Source organism: Leopardus geoffroyi, chromosome B1 (assembly GCF_018350155.1).
Source record: "Leopardus geoffroyi isolate Oge1 chromosome B1, O.geoffroyi_Oge1_pat1.0, whole genome shotgun sequence".
In the NCBI taxonomy this organism is placed as follows: domain Eukaryota; kingdom Metazoa; phylum Chordata; class Mammalia; order Carnivora; family Felidae; genus Leopardus; species Leopardus geoffroyi.
Genome location: NC_059327.1, coordinates 189,915,209 through 189,939,394, shown reverse-complemented (window position 1 = coordinate 189,939,394; position 24,186 = coordinate 189,915,209). Strand labels below are relative to the sequence as shown.

The 24,186-nt window shown below is 36.0% G+C and overlaps 1 long non-coding RNA gene across 2 annotated transcripts in view; it reads right to left on the bottom strand.

Annotated features, from left to right (window-relative positions):
• Nucleotides 1–24,186, bottom strand: part of LOC123596127 — a 76,402-nt gene that overhangs the window by 5,495 nt on the left and 46,721 nt on the right. For both annotated transcript variants that reach the window (XR_006711547.1, XR_006711548.1), the window contains one exon: nt 14,068–14,123. This is a non-coding gene — a long non-coding RNA (uncharacterized LOC123596127). The remainder of the gene's footprint in view (nt 1–14,067; nt 14,124–24,186) is intronic.

The window sequence follows — 24,186 nt, the reverse complement described above, 5'->3', positions numbered from 1 at the left end:
TGGATCTACCCCATTGCCTCCTGCTTCTTAAAGACGTTGCTTCATCAATTAGTCCCCTGTCTATGGAATTATCAAGTTTTCCTTCTTTACTGGACTACTTCCATAACCATAAAAACAACCATCTCATGCCTCCCCCTCTAGTATCCTTTTTCTTCTTCTCAACTTGCCTTCTTACTGTCAGAATTTCCAGGTCTCAGTTCTCATTCTTCTTCTCTTTCCTATATATATTCATTGTTTAAGGGATCTTATGCAGTCTCCTGGCTTAACTAACACCTACATGCCACAATGCACAAACTTTGAACCCACCCAGTACTCTGCCTTGCAGTCTAGACTAACACATCCAACAACCTACTGGATATTTTCTGTTTAATTGCTAGTAGCAGCTCAAAATTAGCATATCTAAAACTAGGTTTCTGATCTTCTTCCTAAAGCCTGTCTTTACTATAATATTGTCTACTTAGCAAAAATATAAGCCCATTTTTTTTCCAGCTGGTCAAGGGAAAACAACTTGGAACCATCCATAACTCCTCCTTTTTACTCCCACACCTTCTATCTGTCAGCAAGTCCTCGTGAGCTCTGCTTTCAGAACGTATCCTGTATCAGACCACTTTTCCACACCACGACCAATAACACTGTAGGCAAAGGTGTTATTTGTCAAGATGATCTCTTGCCTGGATTACGTTAGTAGTCTATAAATTGGTCCACCTACAACTTTATCCATCTACAGTTTATGACACACACAATTGCAAGAATTATCCTTTTAAAACACAAACCAAAACATGTCATTCCTTTCCCCAGTCCCATATCATTGGTCCCATATGCTGGTCCCATATCATTAAGCCAACATCTTTATTTTAGCTTCTAAGACCCTATTTGTTTTTTCTCCACCAGATCTGATATCCTCCCCTCTCTCTTCATGGTTTGCTGTGCTCCAGGCCCACAGGCCTCCTTGCTTTTTTCAAACATAGCAAACATGCTTCCAGGTCATGGCCTTGAACATTTTTTTTTTGTCTGGACTGTTCTTCCTCACTTAAATAGATGCATTAATGGATCCTCACTTCAGATTTCCTTATCAGAGCCACCATTCCTGGCCACTCTCATAAGTAGCAAATCCTCTGCCCAACACCACTGTATGCCCTGAACCTCTTGCCCAACATAATATTTATATCTATTTGGTGTATTGCATATTTACTTATGCACCTATTCATTTATCATTGCCCCAATATAATATAAACTTCATGAGATCAGAGATTCTATTTTGGCCACTGTTGTCTCCCTAACACCTAGAATGGATCCTGGTTATAACAGGTGCTTAATACAGACTTGCAGAATGGATGAATGAACATTCTTGCAATTTTCTTTTTTTTCTTAAAAAAATTTTTTTTAATGTTTATTTATTTTTGAGAGACAAAGACAGAGTGCGAGCAGGGGAGGGGCGGAGAAAGAGGGAGATGCAGAATCTGAAGCAGTTTCCAGGCTCTGAGCTGTCAGCACAAAGCCCAATGCGGGGCTCAAACTCATGAACCATGAGATCATGACCTGAGCCGAAGTCAGACGCTTAACTGACTGAACCACCCAGGTGCCCCTATTCTTTCAGTTTTCATCTGGGCTTCACTATCTCTTCATTTTCAGCCCTTATAGGCTGACTGGATACTAACTGGGTCAGTTCATCAAATGATCCTGGCCATAGTGATTAGCTGAGAGATTGACATCTGACGTGAGCGAATACAGTAAGAGTACTCTGGTGTTTGTGATGGCTGTTGTAAAAGAGGGCCTCTCTTCCCCTGGACTTTAAGTGAGACTGTAGAGTAGGGCTGCTGCTGCAAGATTCCACCTCCTGGAGCCTGAAGAGAAACTACCACATGGACCAGTACTGAGCAAAACCAAGAGACAGCAATTCGGGACTATGACATTCCTTGAGCCCTGAATCCAACTGCTTTCCAAAGCATTGTACTCCTGGACTCTTTAGATTCTGAATCAAATAAATCTTTTTTTTTTTTTTTCAAAAAAAGAAAAAAAAATAGCAAGCTCAGAATGGGTTTTCTATCACTTGCAGTGAAGAAAAGTCACAACAGAAATGTCCCAGATTGGGTCAGGTAGTCTTTATAGTGCTTCCATAATATCCTGTAATTTCTATTTTCTCAGCATTAAAAAAAAAAAAACAAACTTAGATGTACTTTTCTCTTGTCTGTCTTCCTCATCTAGACTATGTCTTAAAATAATATTGTAAATCATTCACTTTTTATGTCCAGTTCCTGTGCTACTAGCTGGTTCATGGTAGATGGTCAATTAAAACTTGCTAAATGAACATTAAAACTATCCAACTGCCCCTAGATAGTATGAGGGACTTTTTTTTTTTCAATAGGGCTTGACAGTGAATATATTTGTTAGACAAATACCATGTAAAATGGCAAATTAATGTATTTCTTTTGTTTTTTTTTAAATGTGTGCGTGTGTGTGTGTGTGTGTGTGTGAGTGTGTTTGTATTTTACCAGTCAAACACATACCTCATTTCAATTGCCTTCATCTAAACATGGGATGGTAGAAAGGTGGCAAGATCATATGAAAATTTTGAATCACCACTCTACTTCATGGAAAATAATAAGTGAACTATTTTGCCTTTTCTAGACTCTTCTCTAATAGAAGGATGCATACTCACCGGACTGTAATCAGAGGCAAGAAATGAGCATGGTAGTTGGCTTTAATTATGTTATATTTAGAAAAATCCACTCCTGTATTCATTCTTTCCACAAAAAAAATATTTGATGAACACTTCCTATGACAAAGCACTATATTAAGTACTGTTATGTGTTAAACAGTTTCATTCAAAATTTATTTGCTGAATCTCTATCTCTCAACACCGCAGGATACAACTATATTTGGAGATAAATTCTGTAAATGAGTGATTAAATTAAAATGAGGCCTTTAGGATGGGCCCTAATATAATATAGCCAGTATTTTTTTTTTTTAATGACTGATATTCTTATAAAAAGAGAAAATTTGGACACACACACAGAGAGAGATAAAGAGAGAGAGAGAGAGAGAGAGAGAGAGAGAGAGAGAAAGTGAGAGACCAGGGATGTATACAACACAGGAAAGATAATGAAAGCACACAGCAAGAAGGTAATTATCTACAAGCCAAGAAAAGATGCCTTAGAAAAAAAGCAAAACTCCCAAAACCTTGATCTTGGATTTCTAGCATCCAAAACTGGGAGAAATAAATTTCTTCTGTTTAAACCACTCAATCTGTGGTATTTTGCTTCCACAGCCAGAGCAAACTAGTACATACACTGTGTATGGCGTATATGTTACGACACAGACAAAAACAAAGCAGACTTCACGTTTTGAGGCTTAAAACATAATTATCAAGAAATACAAATGTCCAAATAATGGTACAATTCTATAGCCACAAACTCAGAAAGGGCTAAGAGGGCGAAACTCCAGGAAGCTATAAGGGCAAAGAGTAAGGGAGCCGGGCCTGGTCAGGGAGTTATCACAGAGAAAATTTGTCGTTGAGAATTTAAAAATGACTGAATACTACCTAAATGAATTTGGTGGCAGGGCCATGAGAGGAAAAGGAATAGCTTGTGAAAAGGTACTACTCTAGGACACAGCTCCGTTCACTGGGGGAGTTAAATAAAGGCATATGTGACTCTTTACCACATATGAAAATAGGGAACAGGTCAAAGTTATGTTGACTTTGTAGGCCATATTAAGAACATGGAAATGAGAGGAAAAGCCATTGAGGATACAGTCTGATGAAGGAATAATGGTTTTATTTCTAAAGATAAAGGTAGAAGCAGGTTTTTTAATCCTCCCAATGAACTGATCCATATACATAACAGACTCACCATTGATAGTGTATTGTTTCAGAGATATTTGGCTGCAAGTAACAGAAATCAGTAATTTATTATGTCACTCATAACAGGAGACCCAGAGCTAGAGTGAGCTATAAGATTGACCAACTCGGTGGTTCAACAATTTATCAGGGAAAAGATTCATTCTACCACTTTGCTCTGCTACTGTCAGTGTTCATTTCATAATTAAACTGACAAAAAAAAAAAGGTTGCTGACCTCATATTCAGTCAAGAACCCATGTACCTGTTCTTCTATTCTCTTAAGAATGATAACCTAATTCAATGAAGCCTCGCAGCAGACTTTTTTTTATATCCCAAAGGCCAGAGTTGAGTGACATGGATATTCTTGTTGGATAAAATCAAGGAGGGAGACAGAATTATAACTGGCTTAGACAAATCACTGATGACAGAATGGATGATGGGTCTCTATTCCAATAAGTACTACCTACGAGTAAAATAAAAGTAGACCTTAAGACTACATTCCATCCATAATAGATACAGTGGAAACAAATGGAAGGATTTATTCAAGGAGAAAGATGAGAGAGCTCCTTTCTATCCTAGGTAGGCTTCCATGTACAACAACACAGAGAAGGGAGGTTGATTCATCCCTACCATTTGAAGAGTACCAAAAGATTGAGTCTGTCCTGCCTCATTTAATTACGTGGGGATCACAGTGAGTCTCAGTAATGGAACCCACTAAGTATTTATCCTGTTGCTTCATGATAGTTTGGAGAAATGACTTCAGATCCTTTCTTTCTGGGGCTAAACAGTAGTGATTCAGAGGACAGCGTGGCTAAGCCTTCAAATACCTGGACAACCAGGCATAAGTAATGCACAGATAAACAAGTAAAATATATGGATAAAAATCAAACATAATTTTGAATTTTAGATATAACATTGGAATCAACTGCTATCTATTGAATTGTGTCACCCAAAAATTCATATGTTGAAGCCCTAACACCTAATGTGACTGTAGTTGGAGATAAGGTCTTTATGAAGGGAATTGAGGATAAATGAGGTCATAATGGTGGACCCTCAATGTGATAAGTCTGGCGCCCTTATAAGAGAAGGAAGGAACACCAGAGCTCTCTCTATGTCAGTGCTCATGAAGAGAGGTCATGTGAAGACACAGCAAACTGATAACCACCTACAAGGCAAGAAGAAAGCCCTCACTAGAAATCAAATTTGCCAGCACTTTAACCATGGACTTCTGGCTTCCAGAACTATTAGAAAATAAATTTGTGTTGTTTAAAGCCACCCTGTCTGTGATTTATTTATTTATTTTATGGCAGCCTGAGCTGACTAATATAACAATTTTCAAACAATTGAAGATTAATCAAGTTCATCTGTCAGTTTTAAATCTAACGTCTACAGTCTTTGGTTACTTTGGAGATAAACTGGTAACCAAAGAAAGCCTTGTTATGAAGTGGCATTTGCCCGAAGGATTCCAGAGAAGTGTCTTATGATTCCCATACAAAAATAAAGCATCGACCCACTAGGGAAACATAAACAGGCTTATGCCATTTTTTAAAGATGGCTTTGGTTGTGTTGTTGCAAATGTGTCGTTTTGTAAAAGGAAAGTAAAGAGTGGATGAGATAAAGCGCATGAGTAGGTTGTTAGAGAAGCCCAAGAAATAAGTGATTGTGGAGAGTTTCAGTTCTGCTTAAGGTATTAAGAAGAACATAGCACCCATGTTCACAACAGAATAAATCTGATAAAATATAAAGCAGGCTTTTCTATAAAGCTATTGAATCACAGCTGATGCAAAATGCCACAGTAAATTACTACCAAGAAGAAATGAAATCTTCATAGGTGGACAAACAAGTGCAGAGGTGTCAACCTTGTCACAATAGTGACAAGTGTCTGTTGTGAATGCAGGTGTACAGAGAGGAGGCATGCCTGAGAGAGAATTTACAAGGAGACTTTTAAATGACTTTTAAATGACAGCATGGGTGGCAAGAGAGACTGCTATCTGGAAAAGCTCCAAATGCAAAAACAAATACCTCATTTTAACTATCTCCTCCCCAGAAGTATTGACGAGGAAATGGCAGAAAAGGTGACAGAACTAGAAATGACCGTAGCCTGGAAAACAGTGTGTATGTAGTCTCCCAGTCCTCAGATTCCAGGACTTGCTGAAGAATACTACAAAAGGGAAGCAAAACCAACCAATACTAAACCCCAAACTACTGCCAGCTCCAGTTCTGAAAAGGTCAAAAGATTATTAGCACCCTCTGCAGCTGCTGCCCTGAACGTGGGAGTAAAGCTAAGGGGCAAAGCACAGTCTCTACGATCCTATTTGAAACCAGCGGTGAGCACAACCTAATTCAAGCTTCAGGGGTGGAGGGAGGGAGGAATAGTCAGAGAACAGAGGGATTTTAGGGCAGCGAAAATATTCTATATGGTACCATAAAGATGGATCCGTGTCATCATACATTTGGTCTGATCTCACAGAATGTACAACACTAAGAGGAAACCATAATGTAAACCATGGACTTTGGGTGATGATGATGTGTCAGTGTCGGTTCATCAGTTTTCAAAAATGCACCACTTTTAGGGAGACGTTAATAACACAGAAACTATGTGTGTGGGGGGGGAGGGGTAAGAAGTATGTCGGATATCTCTGTACCTTCCTCTCAATTTTGCTGTGAACTCGAAATTGCTCTAAAAAATTAAGTGCGTTAAAAAAAATTCAGTCCGGACAAAATTCAGACAGAGCAGCCCCTCACCTTAGATGCCTGATTAAAGAATGAGATGGCACACCCCAGAGACAGAGATACAATAATTTAATATCCATTATTCTTTCAGACACACCACATGTTATGCTGCTTTGTGAAAAGATATGAAGAAGTAGAAAAAAAATGGCCCATAATCAAGAGCAAAATTAATCAACAGAAGGAAATTCACAGATAGTTCAGATGGCATAATTAGTCATCAAGGATTTTAAAATGACTGTTATAAAAGTGCTAACTAATTTATAGTATAAAATGAAAAACTATGAATGATTCTAAGAGAGATGTCAAATAATGTAGAATTAAATTGACATTTTGAACTGAAAAGTACAGAATAAGACATAAAAATTTATTAGATTATTTTAAGAAAAAAAGATAGAAAGAAAAAAAGCAGTAGAAACAATTGTTGAACCTAAAGATATATCAGTAGCAATTATCCAAATAAAAGCACACAAGGATATAAGATTGGGGGGAAAAACCCAAAAAACTAAACAAAGGATTAGAACCCTAGGGAAATATATTAAATTAGTAAACACATGTGTAATCTGTATTCTTGAATAAGAAGATATAAAAGATTTGGCAGAAAAAATATTTAAATAATGGCCAAACACTTTCAAGATTTCATTAAAAATCTCAACTTACAAACCGATAAAGCACAGGAAACACCACGGAAAATAAGAAGAAAGTCACACTTAGGTGCAGTATAGTCAAACTTTTGAGAACAAATATAAAGAGAAAAGTCTAAAAGCAGCTACCAGATAAATAAGACATCATGTATATAGGAAGGGGAGCCAGACATCAATGGAGCACCATCTTTTAAATGTTGAAAATAAAAAAATATCAATTTAGAATTCCATATCCAGTGAAAATATACTTTAAAAAAACAACATATTAAAGAAATATTCAGATAACAGTAAGTTGCAAGAATTCACTTTCAATATACCAACACTACAATTAAAGCTAAAGAGAAGTTTTCAGGCTGAAGTAAGTGAAAACAGACACCAATATCTAGAGTAAGGAATAAAGATAGCCAATCACGGTAAATATGTGGGGAAATGTAAGTACTGTATTTTTCCTTTTAGCAAAATCTTAAAAGACAATGACATTTAAAGTAGTAGTAATAATATATTATGTGGTTTATAACATAAAGAAATAAAATAAATGGCAGCAATAGTACAAAGAATGAGAGGTAAATGGAATTGTTCTGTAGTGAGGTGGTAATATTATCTGGGAATTGTCATTATGTTAACGCAAAATAGTGTTAAGTTAATGATGCATATTATGATTACAGGGATATTATTAAAATAAGATAAATACATATTATGTATATTTTTATATGTAAATGTATGAAAACAAGATAGCTAAAGAGCTAATAGAGGAAATAAATGGAAAACTAAAAGAAACCAAAGGAAGCTATGATGTTGGATCTGTGACAAAATGCACTTTGTTAAAGCTCATAGAATTTTGCAGCACATAAAGTTTATGCAAAGTTAAGAAGGTTGGGTGTTTCTAGAATAGAATGTAAAATGCAACCAAAAAAACCTAATTATATTACAAATATATGAAACAATCTCACTGAAAACAGAAGATAGAAAAACTGCTGACCTAAGTTTGAAAATGAATGACATTCGTAAGACGAAAGGCAAAAAGCACTGTGTGTTAGCATTGTGCTCTACTGGATAATGTTATTTTCCACAGGGGTGTGAATTAAGAAAGAATACTGCTATATATGTATATTGGAATCGAATAATTAACTGTAGATGGTGGAAGAGAGGCACTTTCTCATTGTTGTTGTGGGTGCTTACAGATATGCAAGGAAAAGAGGGTGGAATGTTCCATATGTAGTGGATTAGAAATAGAGACATAAGTAGAAATTCATGTTTAGCTTAATGTAGATGTAGATTGTTCCATATATACATTTTTAACATTTTTTTAATGTTGGGACGCCTGGGTGGCTCACTGGGTTAAGCATCTGACTTCAACCCAGGTCATGATCCCGCACTTGGAGCCTACTTCAGATTCTGGGTCTCCCTCTCTCTTTGCCCCTCCCCTGCTTACACTCTGCCTCTGTCTCCCAAAAATAAACGTTAAAAAAATTTGAAAAAAAGAAACAACTTTAAAATTTCTTTAATGTTTATTTATTTTTGAGACAGAGAATGAGTGGGGAGGGGCAGAGAGAGACAGAGACACAGAATCCAAAGCAGGCTCCAGGCTTTGAGCTGTCAGCACAGAGCCCAATGTGGGGCTTAAACCCACGAACCATGAGATTGTGACCTGAATGGAAGTCAGACACTTAACCCACTGAGCCACCGAAGCACCTCACGACTTAATGCTTTTTTTTTTTATTTTTTTAATGATTTATTTATTTTTGAGACAGAGACAGATCATGAGTGGGGGAGGGCAGAGAGAGAGGGAGACACAGAATCTGAAGCAGGCTCCAGGCTCTGAGCCGTCGGCACAGAGCCCGACGTGGGGCTCAAAGCCACAAACTGTGAGATCTGAGCCGAGTCAAAGTTGGAAGTTTAACCAACTGAGCAACCCAGACCATCTAAATATTTTTTATATAGGTATATACGTGGATTAGTATTCACACATATATTCCATTGCTTTGTTGCTTTAGAAGGCTCAGAAATATCAACACCCCAGTAGAAATGAGCACATCTAGTACCCAGATGATGGTTACTAATATCACTGTATAAAAAGACACATGATGACATGGTGATTAAGGGTATATCAAAGAACACAGAAGCACACCAAAAACGTTCCCAATGGCCAAAAAATTAAGCAATGTAACAAAATAGTATTGGATTATTATATAATGTAAAAAATACATATCCAGGGCCCCTGGGTGGCTCAGCTGGTTAAGCGTCAGACTTCGGCTCAGTTCATGATCTCACAGTCCGTGAGTTTGAGCCCTACATCAGGCTCTGTGCTGACAGCTCAGAGCCTGGAGCCTGCTTCGGATTCTGTGTCTCCCTCTCTCTCTCTGCTCCTCCCCTGCTCATGCTCTGTCTCTCTGTCTCCTTCAAAAATAAATAAAAACATTTAAAAAATTTTTAAAAACACGTGTTTATAAGTCTTTATAGGTATAAATAAATGACTGAATACATTAATAAATGAAAGGGACTAGACAAAAATGTCTGCAGAAGAATTCCAAATAATTTATGTAGATACCGCCCCCTCAAGGAGTGGAAGCATAACTTTCCATTCCTTAAGTGTATACTGGATAGCAACTTCCTTCCAAAGAATATACTATGGAAACATATAAGGAAAAGATTAACTTTACACTGCAACACCTGACAAACTACCTCAGCCAGGTGATCAAGGTTAACATCATGTGCTCTCGAATATGACATTTGTGGTGAGCATATCATAACATAGTGAGAAGTTGAATTACTATGTTGTATTCCTGAAACCAATGTAGTTGTGTGTCAACTTTACTCAAAACAAATTTTTTAAAATATATGACATGATGAAAATGGCACTTCACCTCTTTGATATTCCTGCTAAAGCCCATAACTTCAGTCTAACCATGAATAAAATATCAGACAAATCTCAATTGAGAGGCATTCTATAAAATGATCAATATTCTTTAAAAGTGTCAAAGTCATTAAGGACAAGGAAAGTCTAAGAAAATGTCATAGCCAAGAGGAACCCAAGAAGACAGGACTATTAAATGTAATATGGTTTCCTAGATACAAACCTGAACTAGAAAACAGACTTTATTTTTTTTTAAGTTTATTTGTTTATTTTGAGTGAGAGAGAGAGAGAGAGAGAGCAAGCGGGGGAGAGGCAGAGAGAGAGAGAGAAAGAGAAAATCCCAAACAGGCTCTGTACTGTCATTGCTGAGCCCAACACATGGGGATTGAACCCTGAGATCATGACCTGAGCCAAAATCAAGAGTCAGATGCTAAACCTGCTGAGCCACCCAGGCACTCCTAGGTAAAACATAGTAACTGCGAATAGAGGATAAACTTTAGTTAACAATGATGTATCAATATTAGTTTATTAATTCTAACAAATGTACCTACTAATACAAGATGTTAATAATAGGGGAAACTGAGTTTGAAATATATGGCACTCTGTACTATCTTGACAGTTTTTCTGTAAATCTAAAATTCTTCTAAAATAAAAAGTATATCTAAACTTTTTTTTTTAACCATCCAATGAAAGTGGGGGGGTGGGGGAAGGAGAGAAATAAAGATACAAAGAAAACTGGGTGGGGGCACCTGGGTGGCTAGGTCGGTTGAGCGTCTGACTTTGGCTCAGGTCACGATTTCTCTGTCCCTGAGTTCAAGCCCTGCATGGAGCTCTGTGCTGACGGCTCAGAGCCTGGAGCCTGTTTCAGATTCACTATCTCCCTCTCTCTCTGCCCCTTCCCCACTCATGCTCTAGCTCTCTCTCTCTCTCTCTCTCTCTGTCAAAAATAAACATTAAAAAATAATTTAAGAAAGAAGAAAGAAAGAAAGAAAGAAAGGAAGAAAGAAAGAAAGAAAAGAAAACTGGGTGGCCCAGTCAGTTAAGCATCTGACTTTGGCTCAAATCAGGATCTCATGGCTCATGAGTTCAAGCCACGCTTCAGGCTTGTGTGGACAGCTCAGAGCCTGGAGCCTACTTTGGATTCTGCATCTCACTCTCTCCCTCTCTCAAAAATAAATAAACATTATGGGGCACCTAGGTGGCTCAGTAGGTTGAGTGTCTGAATTTAGCTCAGGTCATGACCTCACAGTTCGTGGGTTCACACCCCAAGTCGGGATCTGTGCTGACAGCTCAGAGTCTGGGCCTGCTTCAGATTCTGTGTGTGTCTCTCTCTACCCCCTCTCCCACTCATACTCTGTTTCTATCTCTCAAAAATGAATAAGCACTAAAAAAATTTTTTAATAAAGATTTTAAAAATTTGAGAAATAAAGAAAAAGAAAACATGAGACAAATAGAAAATAAGTAGCAAGATGGGAAAATTAAACCTAATCATGCCAAAATTTACATCTATTAGAAGTTGGCAAAACAGTATAGAATTGCTGAATCATTATATGGTACGCCTGAAACTAATATAACACTGTATGTTAATAACTTCAAAAAAAATGAACAGAATACTTTAACAGGCAGAGATGCCAATCTTATATGACAATAAAAAAAAAAAAAGCCAAATAGTTGCATGAGATTTATGAAAGGTGCACTTTGAGTATAAGGACTTAGACTAAAAGTAAAAGAATGGAAACCATGAAAAACCATCACATCCTCCTCATAAGAAAGTACCTACGGTTATATTAACATTCAAGTACAGGTAATAATATCACCAGAGATAAAGAAGTATATTTTATTATAATAAAAATATTAATCTCCCAAATGATTTAATATTTCTAAAGGAGTATCCACCTAATTACATGAAGCAGAAACTGATATCGCTAAAGGGAGAAATAAGCAAATCCACAGTCATATATAGAGATCGTGATAATCATTTTTCAGTAATTGATGGTATTAGTAGCTAAAAAACAATCAGCAAGTATTCAGAAGATTTGAATTTTAAGTATTTATAAAATACATTCTTTTCTAGTACATATGTAACATTTTGCCAAGATGAATTAAATGCTACTTCATAAAGCAAAATTTATTAATTTTGAAAACCATATGATAATCTCAATATACACAGAAAAATAATTTGGCAAAATTAATCAGTTCAGGATTAAAAAAAAAAAACTCTCAAACTAAGTATAGAAGGGGATTTACCTCATCTCATAAAGGGTATCTATGAAGTGCCTATAGGGAATGTCATAATTAATGGTGAAATACTGAATATTTCCTTTCAAAGTGCAGGAATATATAGAGAACCCATATTCCTCCCCCTCTACTCTACACAATACTTGAGCTCCTACCTAGTGAAATAAAGAAATTAACTAAATAGATAAGCAAGCAAAAAGGAAATAAAAAAAAAGACTTATAATTAACAGATGACGTGAACGGGTATATAGAAAATGCAAAAGATTTTTTAAAAACCTATTAGAACTTATAAATAAATTGATCAAGTTGTAGTACACAAGGATGATATAAAAATATTAGTTTTTATGAAGAAACAAAAACAGACTCTTAAATACAGAGAACAAACTAGTGGTTGCCAGAGGAAAAGTGGGGAGGTTGGTGAAATAGATAAAGAAGATTAAGAGGTACAAGCTTCCAGTTATAAAATACTGAGCTGAAAGGTACAGCAGAGAGAATATAGTCAAGAATATTTTGATACCATAGTGTGGTGACAGATGGTAACTACACTTACCATAGTGAACACTGAGTAATGTACAGAATTGTCAAATCACTATATTGTACACCTGGAACTAAAATAGTATTGTATGTCAGTTCTACTTCAATAATATATATTTAAAAATCAATTGTTTTTACATTCTAACAAAACACAAATGAAAATGTGATTATAATAACATCAAAACATAGTATACCTAACCAAAAATTCAAGGAAAGACAACTAAGATTTCTATAGTAAAAACTACAAAATATTGATGACAGAAGTTGAAAATATGTAAGTGAACAGATATACTGGCTTCATAGTCTGGAAAACCTAATGTTGTTAGGATGGAAATCATCTGCAAATTGATCTATAAATTCATGCAATTCCTGTCAATGCTTTTTTTTTTTTTTTTTTTTTTTTTGGTAAAAATGATGAGAAAATTCTAACAATCAAATGGATATTCAAGGAATTCCAAATAGTCGACATCAATTTTGAAAAAGGAGAATATAGTCAAGAAACTAGCACTACTAAAGTTGCATTAAATTTAGAAAAAGTTGGTATTGGTGTAAAGATGAAAATGAATTAAAATAATGTAATATTGGGGACACCTATGTGACAGTGGGTTAAGCATCCGACACTTGATTTCAGCTCAAGTCATGATCTCACGGTTTGAGCCAGCGTAGGGCTTGCATTAAAGCCCAGACCTGCTTGGGATTCTCTTTCTCCCTCTCTCTCTGACCCTCCCCTGCTTGCTCTCTCTCTCTCTCTCTCTCTCTTTCTCTCAAAATAAATAAAGAAACTTTTAAAAAATAATAATGTGGTATTGGACTTCCACTTTCAGCAAACAGAGCCCAGATTTACTCTCCTACCCAAAACAAGCGAAACACTAGGGAAAGTCAAGTGAAACATGAGTTTTAAATTCTTGGGACTTCCCTAAGAGAAAGTAAAAACTGAATTTGGCCTTACTATTGCCCCACTTTACTATTTGAAGAAAGCTTCCAGGCCATTGCACAGTGAGGAAGAAACCAATGGAGACTGCCAGTCCCCCGGAGTTGAAGAGACTATGTCGAGTCCAGGGATATCAAGATAACTGGTCTTCAGGGCATAGTGGGGGTCTTCAGTGCACATGCAGAGGATTCCAGAGATCTACACAGGATCACACCTCAGTCTTTAGCCAAGTACAGATGTCCAAATGCAGATGAGGCCAAAAAAAGAATATTCTTAAAGAAATAGAGGGAACAATACCTGATGTTCACACAGGACACAGACTAGTGCCAGTTCCCACATATCATATATGCATCCTAGAGGGGAAAAAAAGAGTATTAATGAGTATTAAAACAATATAAAAATATTCAGTAGCCAAAGAGGTAAACTTGGTAGTATCTGCCATTTAATGAACAATTAACAGGTATATACAAAGAAGCAGGAAAATACAATTTACGATGAGGGAAAATATTAGTATTTCATAACTGACCACCAAATGGTACAAACAATCAAATTAGCAAAAAAAGAGCATTAAAGCAGTTATTACAAACGTGTTTTATACATTCAAGAAGCCAGTAGAAAATGGAGCATGTTAAGTGGAAACATGAAGACCCAGAAATAAAAACGAAAACGTTCAAGATTTTAAAAAATATGCTGCTTTAGATTAACAGCAAATTAGAATTTATGGAAGAAAAAATGAGTGAATTTAAGGCCAAAGTAATAGAAGTTGTTCAAAATGAAATGCATAAAGAACAGTATTGAAAATAGGAACATGAGGTCAGTGACAACTTGAAGCAGCCTACTACACATTGAATTAGAATCCCTGGAGTGAAATAAAGAGAGGAACACAAAAAATGTCTACATTCTCTAAAGTGAGTGAAAAATATGAATCCTCAAGTCTACAAAATAAAATGGAACTCGAGCATAAGAAACATGAAGTAAACTGTATCAAGATGCATCATAATTAAGTAGTTCGGAAGCAGTGGTAAATCAAGAACCTTAGAATTAGCTTGAGCCAAAAAGATACATTACTTAGAGAAGAACAAAGATAAGAAAATGACAAAAGACTTCTCACTAGAAAATGTACAAGTCAGATGATAGAAAACTTTTAAAATACTAAAATAAAAGTAATTCTTAACCTAGAAGTCTATGTCTAGCAAATATATCTCTGAATTACAACAGAAAAATAAAGAGTTTCTCAGACATACAAAAGCTGAAAGGATTTATAACCAGGAAACCTGCACTATATGAAATGTGAAGGAAAGTCCTTCAGGCAGAAAGAAAATTCCATCAGATTGAAATATGGCTTTATATAAAGGACCAGAGAAACTCAGATATGATAACTGTGTGGTTGAATGCAAAAAAGATTTTCTTTTTAAGATTTGAAGACCTTTTAATGATATTTAGCAGTTTAAAGCAAGATGAATAACAATGTATTATGGGGTTTATACCATCTGTAGAAGTAAAATACATAACAATAGTACAAAGGCCAATAGAAGAAAAATGGAGAAACACCAATTTATGATTCTTTTGTCATATGTGAAATTATAATATCACTTGAAGGTAAAGTATAAACTATCATTTATTATTTATAAACAATAAGTTAAAGATGTGTACTAAAAACTTAAAACAAATAATAAAAATTTATAACTAATAAAGTCATAAAATAAGATAAAATTGAAAATAAGATAAAACAGAATATATAATTAATGCAAAAGAAGTTAGGAAAAAAAAAAAAAGAAGAAGCCCAAAGAACACTTATGAGAAAAAGGAAACAAATGGATAGATGATAAATGTGTACCCAAACATAACAGGTATCACATTAAAAATCAATGGTCAAAACACCTTATTTAAAAGTATTTCAGATCAAATGTAACAGCAAGACCCAAGTATACACCATACGTTATCCACAAGAAAACTACCTTAAGTATAAATAAACAGCTTAAGAGTAAAAGGATATGTTAATAAATTAAATAATTTAGACAAGGGATGCCTGGGTAGCTCAATCGGTTAAGCACCCAACTTCAGCACATGTCATGATCTTGTGGTTTGGTTTTGAGCCCGAATCAGGCTCTGTGAAGACAGCTTGGATCCTGGATCCTGCTTCAGATTCTGTGTCTCCCTCTGTCTCTTCCCTCTCCTGCTCATGCTCTGTCTCTCTCTCTCTCTCTCTCTCTCTCAAAAATAATATAAACATCAATCAATCAATCAATCAGTAATTTAGACTAGAAAATTCTAGAAACGAATGTAACAAAACGCCTCAAAAAAAAAAAAAAGATAAGCTAAATAGACCTAAATAACAAGAAAATACATTGAATTAGTAATTTTAAAACTTTCAGTAAAGAAAAAACCTAGACTCAGTTTCACTGGTGAATTCTACAAGATGTTTAAAGAGTTAACAGTAATCCATCATAAACTGTTCCAGAAAAAATAGAAGAGGTAACATTTCCCAATTTGTTATACAATGACACCCTGTGAACCTGATACCAAAACCAGAAAATGGCATCATAAAAAAACTACAAATCATGTTCCTTATGAACATAGATGTAAAATTCTCAACAAAATACTACCAACCAAATATGGTATGAGATAAAAAGATTATGTATCATGGCCAAGTGAGATTTATCCCAAGAATTCAAAATTGCGAAAAACAATGAAAATAATACACGTCATTCATAAAGTAAAGAATTAAAACCATATGATTACCTCAATAAATTCAGAAAGTAATAAAAGACATTTTTTTTTTACTTTAATTTTTTTTTTCAACGTTTATTTATTTTTGGGACAGAGAGAGACAGAGTATGAACGGGGGAGGGGCAGAGAGAGAGGGAGACACAGAATCGGAAACAGGCTCCAGGCTCTGAGCCATCAGCCCAGAGCCTGACGCGGGGCTCGAACTCACGGACCGCGAGATCGTGACCTGGCTGAAGTCGGACACTTAACCGACTGCGCCACCCAGGCGCCCCAAGACATTTTTTTTTTAAACCAACAAAGTAGTAATTGAAGGGAACTTCATGACCTAGAAAAGGTTAAGGTTAAAAAACCCCACAACTAACAACACAATTAATGGAAAATAACTGAATGTTTTGTCCTTGAGATCAAGAACAAGACATAAAACGTTGTTTTGGAGATTCTAACCAAGACAATCAAAAATTAAAATAAAAAGTAAAAGGCTTCCATATTGGACAGGAGGAAGTAAAAGTGTCTTTACTTGCAGATGGCAAGTACTTGTATATAAAAACTCCTAAGGAATCCACACACACAAAAAAAGCTCTTAGAAGTAATAAATGAATATAGCAAGGTTGTAGAATACAAGATCAATATGCAAAAAACAATTATGCTTCTATATATTAACAATAAACAATGCAAAATAAAATCAAGAAAACAATCCATTTGCAGTAGAATTGATAATAATAATAATAGAATAGTTAGGAATAAATTTAACAAATGAAGCAAAAGACCTGTACCTTGAAAACTAGAAAATGTTATCAAAAGAAATTAAAGAAGACCCAAATAAATGGAAAGACAGCCCATGACCAAGGATCAGAAGACTTAATTATTAAGATGGCAATACTCCCAAAATTGATCTAAAGATTTAAGGCATTCCTTGACACAATTCCACCCAATATCTTTGCATAAAATGACAAGCTGATCCTAAAATTCATACGGAAATGCAAGGAGCCCAGAATAGCCAAAACAATCTTGGAAAAGAAGAACAAAGTTGGAAGACTCATATTTCCTAATTCCAAAATGTAGTTCAAGGCAACAGTAATCAAGACAATATGGTGTTTGACTAAGGATAGACATATAAATAAATGGAACTGAGCTGAAAGCCCAAAAATAAACCCTTAAATTTATGGTCAATTGATTTTCCACAATGGTGCCAAAATAATTCAATAGGGAAAGAATAGTCTTTTCAAAAAAATGGTCCTCTAAGAGAAGGCAAATAAAAATGGCACCACTGCAAACCCATAGCCAGAAAAAGAAGGAGCCAGAGTAACAAATAATCCAACTTCACTCTCCTTTAGCCCTTTGGTACAACTGGTACATTACGATGCCTCAAATTTAGCCAGAACAACCACTCAGAGGTCTGGGAACACAGTTTATGCATCTGAAAACTAACAGCTTCCTTTGGATATACGAAATGAGAAGTACAGAGTAGATCAAGAGAAACACATAAAGTTGAAAGATTAGATTAGATTAGATTAATTTCACTTTGATAATCCAGGATATTCTTCCCACCATGAAATATTTAACCTCAGTCTTACCTATAAAGTCATTTTTGCCATGTAAGGTAACATATTCACTGATTTGGGGGATTAAGGCATGGACATCTTTGCAGTGCCATTATTTTACTATTACTCTCTGTTAAGTCGTTCTTTTGATATGATCTAAGTTAAATAATAACTGCACCACACACAAGAAACTTTTACACAAATGCTCATAATTATTATGCATAATAACCAAAAAGTAGAAATAGTTCAAATGTCTATCAGCTGATAAATGAATAAAATGTACTATACCCATAAAATACAATTATTATTAGGCAGTAAGAAGGAGTGATCTACTGATACATACTACGATACAGATGAACCTTGAAAATGTTATGCCAAGCAAAAGAAGCCAGTTGCAAAAGACCACATATTATATGATTCTGTTCTATGAAATATCCAGAAAAGGAAATCTATAGAGATGAAAGGCAGATTGGTGTTTGCCTAGGACTCTGGGGCAAGGAGTCTGAGGAAAATGATAAGTGACTATTAAGGGGGTACAGGGTTTTTGTGAGGGGTGATGAACATATTCTAAATAAATGAATTATATTTGAAGAAAGCTATTAAAAAAGAAGTCTGTTTGAAAACTAAACTATTCTGTAGTGCTCGTGGTCAAGATAACAGGTCTCCTTTGGGGAAGAAAGGAGGAGGGAATGGTTGGAAACCACTCAAGGGGAACTGCTGGTATTTTAACTATGTTCTATTTCTTGACCAAGTGTGGTTACATGAGTGCCCGCTTTGCTGTCATTCATTGAGCTCCACATTTAGGAATTATGCAATTTTCTGAATCTGTTATATTTCAAAATAAAAGTCTAAATAATTTTTAAACAATAGTAAGTGTATTATACCCATGATAGAAAGAAGTAACCATAGTTTGGAAATATTGCAACAGTGACAGTGTTGTCATCGTGATAGAAAGAAGTAAAGAAGTACATGAAATATTTAAGTTAAAATCCACCAAAAATTGGTGGTGGACTGGAAAGCAAAAGAGAAGATGATGTTAAGGATTACGTTTAACTTTCTTGCTTTCAGGCAGATTTCCTTTTCAACAGCAAGCAGACTGGATTCAGGTGGGTTTCTACCTCCTGGGTCTGAGATGTCTTTAAGATATCCAATTGAAGACATTTGTAAATAAGAGTTTTACAAACATGTTGGAGCTCAGATGAGGCATCCAATTTGGATGTCTGCTAGACTTTCTCCAATGCCTCTAAATATACCCCATATCCTCTCCTTCTTTCTGTATGTCCAAAGGAGTTTATTCTTTATTAGATGTATGATCTATATCTCTTGACCTCTGGGCAGGCTTATCCTGGTTGTTTTTTCAGTGGGAGATGCCAGGAGATCAGAGGATAGAAGGAGAGTAGAATTCATGCTGAGGGGCAGTAAAAGCTCCCAGACTTTGCCAGACTTTGCTAGCCCCAGAATGCTTTACCATTTCTTTTTGGTTTCTCATATTCCAATATATATTTCTATAAGTAGTCCTTTATTAAACTCTCCTTAATTGGTCCATTTGTACCACCTGTTTCCTGTCAGGATCTTGAGTGATTCAGTAATTGACACAAAAAGTGGCCCCAGGAAACACCCTTAAAATAGGTTCTTGGGATGGGTAGCTAGCATATTTGAGAGTTCACAGATAGCTTCTTTGCTTGGGGAAATGGGACACTGATAATCTCTGGCATGCTGTGACATCGTGATTAGTCAAATAATCACTGGTGGTGGCATACGATGAAGTACAGATGCAAGGAAGGCGTTAGGAGATCAAGTGGCTGTGGCACTTAGTCACTATGGCAACAATGGTTATTACAAAGATTGTAGCAAAAGAAATGAAAAAAAAAATTAAAGGTCTGATTCAGACCATGAATGAAAAATCAAAAAGCTTCTATGGAAACCTAAACGAGTCCCTTATCTCCAGTAGCCATAGGGCAGATATGAATGAGAATCAAGTCCAAGGACTGAATGTAATTGGAAGGTCGTCAAAGTCAACTAAATGGAAAAATCAGCCACGTATCTTACACTAAGATAAGGGCACTCGCGGAAAAAGAATAGGACCCTGCGATATTCTGGCAGACCAGGGAAAAGATAAACATTTTGAATTTCTGAATTCCAGGTATACTCAACTGGGATTTGAAAGGCAGTGAATTGGGCTTAGTTACCCACAGAGTGGTTCTCACATCCAAAAGGCTAATTAACTCAAGTTTGGGCTCCATGATGGTTTACAATCAATGAGGAAGAAATGCTAGAAATCTTCTGACATAGTGTAGTGGCACTCGACCTTGGCTGTACACTGAAGTCACAGAAGAAGGCTTAAAACAATAAAAATTAATGTCTAGGTTCCACCCACATAGAGCGTGATTTTACCATTTTGTTGTAGACACTGGGCATTGGGTTTCTGAAGCTGCTGCCTTAGTTGGAAACTACTAGTGATGAAGGTGAAATCTTAAGGTTTAGGGCTATGGGAATAGTACAGTCGATTTAATATGTGTATCCACCTCAGCTCCCCTCTAGCAATCACCCTGGAAGTGTATGGAGGACACTTCCCCTCCCAAAGCATCTTCAAACATCTCTACACTGACTGTCTTTATAGTCCAAATATGACTGATAGTGGGAGATGCTGCAATGGAAATAGAGCCTTATTTCAGTGGGAATAATGGGATGTCAGGGTGTTAGAGGCCAGATCAAGGGGCTTAAGCATCAGAAGCAACATGCTCAAAATCACATTAATAAGGCAGATGTTGAATAGGTAATAGTGTTCTGACCTGCATTAACCTATGTCAGTGGCTTGCTGATCACTAGGACAGCCTACTGAGGTGTGGCTTAATATATAAAAGCAGAAATTTTCTGGGTCTAGTGTTAAAAATCTAACTCAAGTCATTATAATGAGGACTCATAGCCTCTTATCCAGTTCCAAGATCTAAGTAAATACAAATGCCTGGAGACCCCTCCTTTGAAGGGGAGGTTGGTTCCCTTCGAGAAGTGGTGTGCAACATAGTCATTAATAAAGACTACATGTATTCCCCAAACCTTGTCTACATGACCTATAGCTATTTACCAGGATGGCTGTGCATGTGTGAAAGAGAAATACTCAGAACTTCTTTGGGATTATTAATTAAAGTCTCTGAGAGGCTGCTAATCACTAGAGATTCTCAGTAGAGCCTGGTACCCTAATAATGGGTATGTACTGATGTCAGGTAATAGGTGAAATCTTAACTCCCTTCATCTCAGAATGAGTCTAACAGGACCACTGACTTATTCTATGGGCTATTTGGGGAGGGAGGGGGTGGAACACCAACACTTTGCTGGAACAAAGTAAGTAGAAGCTTCTAAAACTGTATCCACTACCAAGAGAGGATCAAAGGCAGTGTTCCATCCCTGAGGGTAATGCAGAACAGTATCACCATCAAACACGAGAAAGATGAGTGTGGTGGGAGGTATCAGAGATTCTAAACACATGGTCAATTAACTCACATATTTTGGCTGTTGGAAAGCCAAATTCGGAGACTGACTATGGATTGTTACAAACAAAATCAGTCATTAATGCCTGTGGTGGCTCTGTTTCCAGATGCAATATATTTCCTGAAGAATATTAATAGTACCCTTGTCACTTGAATTGGTTCTCAAAGTGTAGTTCTTGGACCAGCAGCATCAGCATCACCTAAAAACTTATTAGAAATGCAAATTCCTGGGTCTTACCCAAGAAAGAACTCTAGAAGTGGGGCCCAAAACTCTGTGTTTTAACAAGACTTTAATTCTTTTGCACTTTCCTGTTAGAGAAACACTGACTTCAATGTTATTTCTTCCAATTCCCAAACAATTGGCCTCTGCAATGCAAGGGTAAAAATTTCTCTCCCCGCTTTAGTGAACCCTCATGCTCTCTTTTATGGTAGAAAATGGAGGGCATCTAATGCTCTTTGTGTCTCAAAAAACATCAAACTGGTCTTTACATTGATGACCTGATGCTAATGGTGTCTGTAAGTAAGAGGTACACGCACTGGATGGCTTCCTCTAACATATAGGGACCAAAGGTTGAGAGATAAACCTTGTGAAAAAGCTCAAGAGACTGAGACTGCCATAGTGACAGGTTTACAAAGTTTCAGTAGCCTAGGATAGGACAGGGTATTTCTTCCAAAGTAAGAGATAGAATACAGAAACTTTTAAGAAGCATAAAACTTAGCGAGCTTTTTAAAATTGTGGAACCAAAATATACTACAGTTTTGCATGATGATCTAATTCACTGGCTAATTTGTAAGACATCACAAGACATTAGGTTGGGGCCTGAATTAAAACAAGCTCCACAGTAGGTCTATGTTGCAGTGCAAACCACACTACCATTTGGGCATTATGATCAGCAAATGCAAATGTTTGAGATAAAGAAGCCATATGGAGCTTCCAGAAAATTCTAAAAAGGAGCATAGTTAAGCACAATTCGATGGCTTTGGTGGAAAATCATTTGCACTTTTCTCCCAAAAATTCATATCCATTTGAAAACTAGCTTTGTTTTTGCATTTGGGCCCGCTTATCTGGCCCACGGGTCTCTGAGAAATGAACTTCTCGTCATCAAATCTTTCTTATCTCATTCAATTAAAATTAGATGTTAAATAGTAACAGGGACTGAATTTACCCTCACCTCTGAAACAGCTGAAAAACTGGAAAAAACATATGAAAACAACAGTTTGCAAAATATTGAGCATTAGCAATGAAAAGAAACAAATGAGAAAAAAACTGGAGAAAAGAAACGAATGAGAGAAGCTCTGTGATTGTCCCATCTTACTGACAGGAGAGTTCCCAGGCTGAATCTTAGGTACCAGATATCTCCCTGAATTGATGAGATATTACTGGGAGTTTGGGAAGGAGAAGGCAGCTAGAATTTACAAGGCGGAGGACCAGAGAAGTGAGAGCCGAGGGATTTTCAGAAGTCTGAAGACTTCAGCTGAATACTGACTATTGTACCCATGTGAGAAAACTATATGAGACTCAAAAAGTATTCATTAGAAATAATTATGTAGAATAATACTAGGTGGCGATCATGGAGAGCTTGAAATAGTTTCCACCAGTCAGCTTAGAAGACGTCATAATTTCAGGGACATCGGGTAGAGTACATAAACTGGTTTGCCAAAATGAGTCCTGCTGCTGCTAGCAAAGTTTACAAAACAGACCAAAAAGCATCATATTGTTTATGAATAACATTACTGCATTACAGAAAAAAGTTCAATCATATTTACAGAAATAAAGTTCACGAGGCTACAAAATATCTATTCATCACCAAACAAGATAAAATTTATAATGTCTGGCATCAAATTTAAAAATAACTAAGCATTAGAAGAAATAGGAAACTATTACCCATAATGGGAGAATAAAAGGATTAATTAAAAACATTGAAAAATAGTACAGATGGTATAAATAACAGACAGTTACTTTAAGGTTGTCACTATAACTATATTTCACATGTTCAGGAAGGTAGGGGAATGATTGAACATAAACAGACTGAAATTGATATTCCAGACATGAAAACTACAACATCTGAGATAACAAATAATTGAATGGGTTTAACAGTAGATTAGGAATTGCAGGGGGAAAATGAGTGCATTTGAAGAGCAGCAACAAAAACTATCCAAAATAAAACACAAAGAAGAAAAAAGACTGAAGGAAATTAACATAACACCATTGTGCTGTGGTTCAAATTCAAAAAGGCATTATGTAATTAATTGGGGTCTTTAGAGAAGAGGAAGGAGAATGGCATAAATTTTTTGAAAAAATTAGTAAAATTTTCCTAATTGATAACACTATGAATCTATAGTTATAAGACCAATAAACCTCAAGAACAAGAAGCATGAAGAAAAATAAACCATGGGATTTCACAATCAATTTTTATAAACCAGTGAAAAGAAAATTCTTAGAAGTAACTGGCAAAATAGGATACATTATATAAACGGGAACAAATTTACGGTGAGTTTTTCATCTGACAACAAAAATTCATGCCAGAATATAGTAGAGAAACATGTTTAAAGTACTGAAAGAAAATAAACTACCAACCTATAATTCCATACCTACTGAAAATGTTTTTCAAAAACAAAAAGGAAATAAAGGAGATTTCAGACATACAAAACTGAAA